The 9,145-nt window shown below is 42.8% G+C and overlaps 1 pseudogene; it reads left to right on the top strand.

The window, feature by feature from the left end:
• Positions 1-1,939: 1,939 nt before the first annotated feature.
• LOC103161951 lies at positions 1,940-7,092 on the top strand (annotated as a pseudogene).
• The last annotated feature ends 2,053 nt before the right edge of the window (positions 7,093-9,145 follow it).

Genomic DNA, 9,145 nt, shown 5'->3' with positions numbered 1-9,145 from the left:
TTAATCAACAATCTCACCCAGCTGTGAACTCTGGGAATTGTAGTAATGAATGTCCTGGAAAATCTCCTGATACAATAGTGACAGGATTGTTATGGAGTAAACAGCTTTTTTATTGGATTTCAGACCTGCTTGACAAAACAGAACTTATGGCTGATACTGTTAAGTGCCAAAAACTCATAGCTGGTTAGGCCATAGTCCCTAGCAAAGATCCAACCCATTCTGCTAAGTGGACATAGCATTAAATCCTCCCTCAAGTACTTGTCTGTATACCCATAGGTACATCTTAACCCTTATCAGAGAACCTTCTTTTACAATAGAAGTCAATTAACATAGATATCCATTAACTCCTGCAGAGAGTAGGAAACTTCTAAGTTTTCAACACTAAATGTGACATAATATCACATTTTCTCCCAAAGTTGAGAGATCATTGTGGAAGAGTGACTGGGAAGCTTGTAAGAGACTGAGGTAGTGGATGACTACTATGAAACTATTTTCCAGACAGGACAGGGCAGCTGTACATATGAGCTCACAGTGGCTTTGACTGCATGCACAAGATTAGGCTAGACACATCCCAGCACACATAGAGGAGAGCTTCACTAACTCCCACTCCCTACTGAGGGGCTGTTGGCAATCAATGGCTGCTAGGAGAGGAGGGAATCAGTTCTTTCAAGATGTGACCCCTGGGAGGCTACCCATGCTCTATACCGAAGCACATACTAACAACACTAAGTGGACTCAAAAGTTTTAAAAGACAAAGCAAAACAAAAAGTAACATGAAATCAGGAAAGAATAGTGGAGGATTGTGGGGTGGATTTCATGAAAACATAAGCATGTATAGAATTCTCACAATAGAAAATCATTTTAGAAGGGACATCATTAATGTTGTTATTACATCTCTGTCCTAGTTAAGTTTCTACAGCTGTGATAAGGACCATGACCAAAAGCAACATGGGGAAGGAGAGGCTCTCTTTCACTTTACAGCTTACAGAGCACCTTGAAAGAAAGTCAGAGAAAGAACTGAAACAGAGACCTTGGAGGAACACTACTTACTGGCTTATTCCTGTAAGGCCTGCTCAGCCTGCTTTCTTATATAACCCAGACCACGTGCCACAGTGGGCCAGGCTCTCCCACATCAAACATTATTCAAGAAAATATTCCAGAGACTTGCCTATAGGCCAATCTGATGGAGGTACTTTACAGTTGAAGTTCTTTCTTCCCAGAGGACTTTAGGTTGTATGATACTAGCAAAACAAACAAAAAAACAAGCACAGTCTCCAGTGATGGTATTGAATCCACAACTTTATATGCATGCCTCATCTGTGTATTATTTCTTATGTGGTATCACTTCAGCATCTTTCCGATGGCAGCATTGTTGTTAAGGATTTGGAGATAAGGTGTCCTAGTCTCACACTGACATCTGAAGCCACCCTTTGTAAGGGCACATGGAACATGGGATGCAGTGCACATGACAAATCTCCTGAGTGGAATCCATGGGTGTAGGTACTCAACAATAATTTCAAACACAGCTACTCCCATTAGAAGTCCTCTAGGGATAAGGAAGGCTACCCAGGCACCTGCTGATATGCAGCAACCTAATTTTAGACTTGTGGTAATTCTATCCACTGATGATTTTTTTCCTACAAAAGGAGGTTGAACAAATGGGGCTTGATGCATTTGTATTGCCTCAGAATAAAAACACTCAATGAGGGAGTGTATCCATAGTTTGCGTGATGAAGCACTTGTCTTTACCTAAGTCCCTGGGTTCAATATTCAATTTTGAAGAAAAAAATTAATATTAAGCAGGTCTCACATCATGCAGGATCTCTTCCTCCAATGCCTATAGGTATGTGACAATTTGAGTTGGACTGCTAGGCATGGAGAGAGCATGTGAGAGGTCAGATGAGGACACCTTCCAACCTCTGCCTTGTTTTTTATTTGTATGGTAGACAGTGGGTCTTTCAGTTGGGATCCCTTTGGCAATCGTGGGTGGGAATCTCTACATGTCAAGATTTCACAGGACAGCTCTTGTCTTTGCACAATGGAGTGGGTGATGGACAACACCACCTCTGTGAAAATGGTGCCCATAAAAATTGTGCACTCAGAAAGCCAGCCTGAGAAGAAGAGCTGACAAGGGTCTCCTATGCCCAACTGAGCTGCCCTTGCTGCCCAGTGGGCTGGAGAGGGACCAGATGAAGTCATTGAGCACATCAGAGCAGTGATATTCTTGCTTCTGTGTGTATACATGACAGCAGATGGAAGCCCCTCAGAGAGCCCACATTCCATAGCCCAGGCCACACAGCACCCCTGCACCTCCTGTCAAAGATTACTGTTCCTCCCCTCCCTTGCTCAACTATGGGAAGGCCAAGGAGAAGACCATGGATGACTTGAAGTCTGAAGAGTTAGCCAAGGAGATTGTGGTAAAGGACAAGTCATTGGCTGACATCCTGGACCCCAGCGTGAAGATCTAAACAACCATGGATCTGATGGAGGGAATTCTCCCCAAAGATGAGTACCTACTGGAGGATGCTCAGCAGTGAAGTAAGCTGCTTCCCAAAGTCCCCTCACCTAGAGTCACAGAGGACAAGTGAGTAGATGACACACACCATGGGATGTTTGTTCCTCAGTCCCTCTCTCTTGTGTGCTTAGAAGTGAAAGAAGGGATTTAGGGGTGTATTGATATTCATGATTGCTTCTGCAGAGAGGTGCTGGTTTTCTTTGGGGTCCCCAGTACTTGAAGTTTTTGGTAACTTTTTAAATGATCATACCTGGATTTGATTGATGGAACTTAGCCGAGGCAAGGTGAGGCCCCGCTGGAGCTGCTGCTGCTGTCCTTAGCTTATAACTGGAATCGATATGGCAGTACTCATATGTCCTCTCTAGGTACCTTTTTTTGAGGTTTTCTATAAAAACTTATTTATTTATTTATTTATTTATTTATTTATTTATTTATTTATTTATTAGTTCTAGTTAGGGAACAAGCTTGTTTCACATGTAAGTCCCTCCTCCCTCTGCCTCCCCTCACCCCCATTCCTCCTCCCCCACTCCCAGCCTACCCCCCACCCCATCCACCGACCACTCCCCAGGCAGGGTAGGGCCCTCAACGGGGGCTCTTCAGTGTCCACCAAATCATCCTGTGCTGGTCCTGGGCCCTTCCCCATGTGTCCAGGGCCAGAGTGTATCCCTTCATGTGGGATGGGCTCTCAAAGTCCCTTCTTTCACCAGGGAAAAATACTAATCCACCACCAGAGGCTCCCTGGAGTGCAGAGGCTTCCTTATTGACATCCATGTTCAGGGGTCTGGATCAGTCTTGTACTGGCCTCCCCGACAGCATCTGAGGTCGATGTGCTCTCCCTTGTTCAGGCCAACTGTTCCTGTGGGTTTCTCCAACCTGATACAGACCACTTCGCTCTTAATTCCTCCCTCTCTTCAACTAAATTCCCGATTTCAGCTCAGTGTATATCTGTGGATGTCTGTCTCTGCTTCCATCAGCCACTGGATGAGGGCTCTAGGGTGGCATAAAGAGAAGTCATCAGTCTCAATTTAGGGGAAGGGCTTTTAGGTTATCCTCTCCACCATTGCCTCGATTGTCAGATCGTGTCATCCTTGTAGGTCTCTGGAGATATCCCTGGTTCCAGATCTCTTCTCGAACTTATAGTGGCTCCCTCTGATATGGTATCTATCATCCTGCTCTCTCTCCTCTATTCTTCCCCAACTCAATATTTCTGCCCCTCCATTTCCTCTCCTCTACTCCTCTTCTCTTGCTCTTATTGTAGCATCTCCCTCCCCACTACCCTCATGCTCCCAATTAGTTCAGGAGTTCATGCCACTTTCATTCCTGGGGACCATTTATCCCTTAGAGTCCTTCATGTTTCCTAGTTTCTTTGGTGAAGAGGATTATAGGCTGGTAATCCTTTGCTCTATGTCTAAACTTCATATATGAGTGAGTAATACCATGTTTGTCTTTTTGTGACTGCGTTACCTCACTCAGGATGGTTTCTTCTAGTTCCATCCAATTGCCTACGAATTTCAAGATTCCATTGCTTTTTTCTACTGAGTAGTACTCCATTGTATAAATGTACCACATTTTCTCTATCCTTTCTTCAGTTGAGGGGCATCTAGGCTGCTTCCAGGTTCTGGCTATTACAAACAATGCTGCTATGAACATGGTTGAACATATGTCCTTGTTGTATGAACATGCACTATTTAGGTATATATCCAAGAGAGGAATGGCTGGATCTTGAGGTAGACTGCTTCCCTTTTTTCTGAGCAACCTCCATACTGATTTCCAAAGTGGTCTTACAAGTTCACAGTCCCACCAGCAATGGAGGAGTGTTCCTTCTTCTCCACATCCTCTCCAGCATAGATTGTCATTGGTGTTTTTGATTTTAGCCATTCTGACAGGTGTGAGGTGGTATCTCAGAATTGTTTTGAGTTGCATTTCTCTGATGGCCACGGATTTTGAGCACTTTCTTAAGTGTCTTTCAGCCATTTCAGATTCCTCTGTTGAGAATTCTCTATTTAGTTCTGCACCCCACTTTTTAATTTCATTGTTTGGTGTTTTGGTGGCTAGCTTCTTGAGCTCCTTATATATTTTGGAAATCAGTCCTCTGTCAGATGTGGGATCGGTGAAGATCTTTTCCCATTCTGTGGGTGGTCGTTTTGTCTTACTGACTGTTTCCTTTGCCTTGCAGAAGCTTCTCAGTTTCAGGAGGTCCCATTTATTAATTGCAGACCTCAATATCTGTGTTACTGGCATAATGTTCAGGAAGCGGTCTCCTGTGCCAATTTGTTCAAGGGTAATTCCCACTTTCTCTTCTAGAAGATTCAGTGTGGCTGGATTTATGTTGAGATCTTTGATCCATTTGCACTTAAGTTATGTGCATTGTGAAAGGTATGGATCTATCTGCAATTTTCTGCATGTCCGAATCCAATTTTACCAGCAGAACTTGTTGAAGATGCTATCTTTTTTCCATTGTATAGATTTAGCACCTTTGTCAAAAATAAGGTATTCATTGGTATATGTGTCAATATAGGAACGCCATTCTGTAACTTTATCTGCTACACTGGAGAATGGAGCACTCCTGCCACCTCATGGAAAGGCAGCAGATAGATACTACTACAGATCTTAGAGTTTATCAGACATCCCTCAGATACTGTCGTCAGTGCTGGCCCTGAGAAAACCTCTGTTGGTGTGAGACTAACAGTCCACCCCCTCACCTGTGTTGTGTCCATCATCTAATATCTGTATTCAATATGCATATCATATGTCTTTCCATCCATCCATTTTTGTTAAGTATGGTCTCTATGAAACTTGGGCTCCCTTGGACTTGATCCTTCTATTTCAGCTTCCTATACCCAAGGGTTATAGGAATATGTCACCACAACTGCCTATCTCTCTTGTACCTACTTCTTGAAAATGTTGAACTAGAACCCAGGTCCTCGTGTATATTAGGCAAGTTTGTCATCACTAAGCAATAGGCCTTACCCATTTCATTTTATTTGAGACAAGTTACCTTGACGGGCTTTGAACACAAAGTCTTCCTGCCTTAGATTCCTAAGGATATCTTAATCTGTACCCTCTCGGTACACAACATGTAGCTAGCTCTTAGGAAGCATGGTTACAGTGTCTCCCTACACCTAAGAGCTGGTATTGTACATGAGTACTACAGCTATCATATAATCTTTGCAAGTATTGTATCTATGTATCTTCTGTCTGCCTGCCTTTCACTTAATTTTGACTTGCATTATGAAGCCTGAGGATGTGATACTGAACAGCATTTTCTTTCATTAGAGATGTTCATTTGTTTGTTTGTTTGTTTAAATTTCAATTACCTAGGGGCCAAGGATGCATCTCAGAGGTAAAGTACTTATCTATCATGTGTGACGACTTGGCTCTAATCTGAATCACTGATGGGATGGGAAAAGCAATTTTGCTTCTATGAGAGATATGTGACCATGTGGCAGTGTCTAAACTCAGTTTTGTTTTCTGCATCTGGGATTTTAGAGTTGGTTTCTAATAAATGCTCAAGATTCAACATAACATACGCAATACTTTAAAAATTAAAAATTTCTAGGGCCTGGTGGCACACACCTTTAATGCCAGCACTCCAGAGACAGAGGCAGGTGGAATTCTGAGAGTTTTAGGCCAGCCTGGTCTTCAGAGTGAGTTCCAGGACAGACTCCATAGCTACAGAGAAACCCTGTCTTGAAAAAGCAAAGAACAAAGAAAAAATTAAGCACTGTGGTTCTGGGTTGGGGATCCAATAGGGAGCACTTGCTTAGCAATGCAAGGCCCACAGTTCCCAACCTAATACTGAAAAGAAGGGCAGCAATCAATCGCAGACTGTCAACCTTGTGAGTATTAGTGTGGTTTTTCTTTTCTTTTTTTAATTGTTGTTAATGTTTTGGGTTTAACTTTTTTTCTCACCTTCTTGGCTCTTGTCCTTCTGTCAGTGGCATTTGTGACAACCCATGTGCTGGGTTCAAAGAGTGTGCATGTGTCATAGCTGATTAAAATTTTGGACTCTACCCAGGAAATGGAATCCAGGTTTGCCAGGGGTCATGTCCTTGGCCACCAGTTTTACCTATTACAGCACATCAGCCCCCAAGGCAGAAGTGCTGGTCAAGATGAAGGACCTACAGCAGCCTGAGGAGAATTCAGGGGGTCACTTGGAACATGACCTGACAGTTAAGAAGGTAAGAAGAAGTATGAATCTGACCTTAACCCAGTACCTCCAACTCACCACTACTAAGGAGACTGAGGCAAGAGAATCATCTAAGGCTGGGAATTCTGGCCTTAATAACAAGTCTGGGAGAAATAGCAAGACCTTCCTTTATTCTAACAAAATCCCCTATCTGCTGAGCATGGTGGTAACATGCCTTTGATACCAGCACTAAGAAGGGTGAGGCAGGAGGGTGACAAGTTTGAATTAGTCTATGCTTCACATTAAATTCAAGGTCAACCTGAGCTTCCCAATGTGATCCTTCCTCAAAAAGATAAAAGAAAAACAAACAGCCAGCTTGCTCAACCTCAACACTGTGGTGAGAGGAGATGCCTTGGTCCTGCCTCAACCAGATGATGCAGAGACTTAGGAGATGCCCTAGCAGGGGACCTTACCCTCTCTGAGGATCAAATTGGAGATGGGGTGCCAGGGAAGCTGGAGGAGAGGGGGAAGGAGGTAGTAGAATTGGACTGTAAAAAATACACATTACTAAAAAACCAATAACCCTCCTCTCAGAATTGTATGCGGGGTCAGTGAAAGGTAGTGGGGCCACTCATTTGTCACCCTAGCAGATACCTTACATAACATCTCTGAGGTCATTTTTGCTTGCATATCATGCAAGACTAGGTTCAGCACGAATAAGCCCTTCATGCTTAATTATCTTCCAACTCTTCAACAAAGCTTGAGGATCCAACTCCCAGCAGACTTGGGAAAGAAACCCTTCTCTAAGGGACCTTGTGTTCTCATTGGAATTATGTATGGCCACTACACACCAAAATAAAAGCATGTCTATTATAGGCTTGGTAATCCTGACCCTCTACTTGCTTTTGGAAATAGGTTTTACTGTCACTGACCTTACGGCCTACAAGGAGTAAAATATCTACACTCTAGCACCTAATGGGATAAGTTTGTCAATCCTTGTTATACTACATCAGGTATTAGACAGTTGGAATAGTGTGAATTGCTAGAAAGAGACAAGGACCAGTGATTGCAGAAACCCAGAGTGATGCCAGGCTCAAGCCCTAAAAATATGTACCATGTATGGGAAACGTGAAGCAGGTACAGATGTCCTAGCTGGGAGCTTGGTGGTTTTTGGGAAAAGATGCAGAAAGCTTCCTGAACAAGGAAAGAAGGTAAGAATTTATCTCAAGGTCATGTTACATAGTACCCATGACAATCACTGCAAGGAAAGTGTTATCTATTACGCCCAACAAGGGGATTTGAAAGATAGCACAGATTGATGTTAATTGTGCTAGTAATATAAGGGAGGTAGTATCCTGACCTGTTTCTACATTTTAAAATTTTTTCAGTGTAGAAAATGGCAACCTTTAGGATTCTGGGAATTAAATAGTGACATGGGTGTTTGGTCTCTTACAAACTTTGAATTAGAGTACAGTGTATTTTAGTCACATGACCATGTTTTTAAAAAACACTTCAGCATTTTCAGTTTTTCCTCATAAAACAGAAGTGTTAGAATATGAAGCATTTAATTTAGGCTATACTGTACACACAGGGAACTGCCTTTTTTACAGTTAGTACAATACATTTAGAAGTGTATGCCCTGGCCAAGGACATAGCTCATTGGCAGAATGCTGACCTGGCATGTGTTAGGTCTGAGATTTATTCTCTTGCACACTACCCCACAAAGGACTCTAAAATATCTTTAAAATCCATCAGGCTGGAGAAACCCACAGAAACAGCTGACCTGAACAAGTTGTTGCTCATGGACTCCCAACTGATAGTTGTGAAACCATCATAGAAATGTTCCAGACCCCCTGAATGAGGATGTCAGTTCTGGACAATCTATGAGGACTCTTTTAGTGGATCAGTATTTATCCCTAGTACAAGAATGGACTTTGTGAGCCCACTCCACATAGAGGGAAACTCTCTCAGCCTAACCACATGGGGGGTGGGGGTGTAGGCCCTGTTCCAAATGATATGACAGACTTTTATGATCCCCCATGGAAGGCCTAACCCTCCCTGAGAAAGTTGTTGGGATAGGGGACCTGTGATGGGCAAGGGCGGAGGGGAGGGAGAAGAAACTGGGATTGAAATGTAAAATAACATTGTTTCTAAATTAAATAAAAAATAAAAATAAAAAACCCAGCTGTGGTGACACATACCTGTAATCCTAGAATTCAGGATGAAGACAGAAGTAGATTAACACAAGTTCAGGGTCACTCAGTGATACTTAGCCAGCTTGATACCAGGAAGAGCTCTACAGGAAGTCCCTGTATCAGAAATGCCACCCCCAAAAACAATAAAAAAAATATGCTGTCATCTACCTTTGTCTGTATGGTGCTCTACCTCTTTGTTCTGAAATGTACCATTTGCTGTGATAAAGTGTCACTAGAGGCACCTGCTTTGGGTCTGAGTGAATCACAGAGCCTGGACAGTTTTACTATATTTGATTTATTTATTTT

The sequence above is a fragment of the Cricetulus griseus genome, chromosome X (genome assembly GCF_003668045.3).
Source record: "Cricetulus griseus strain 17A/GY chromosome X, alternate assembly CriGri-PICRH-1.0, whole genome shotgun sequence".
Taxonomy (NCBI): domain Eukaryota; kingdom Metazoa; phylum Chordata; class Mammalia; order Rodentia; family Cricetidae; genus Cricetulus; species Cricetulus griseus.
Note: the sequence above shows the minus strand (reverse complement) of the source record. Positions and strands in the feature narration are given on the sequence as shown.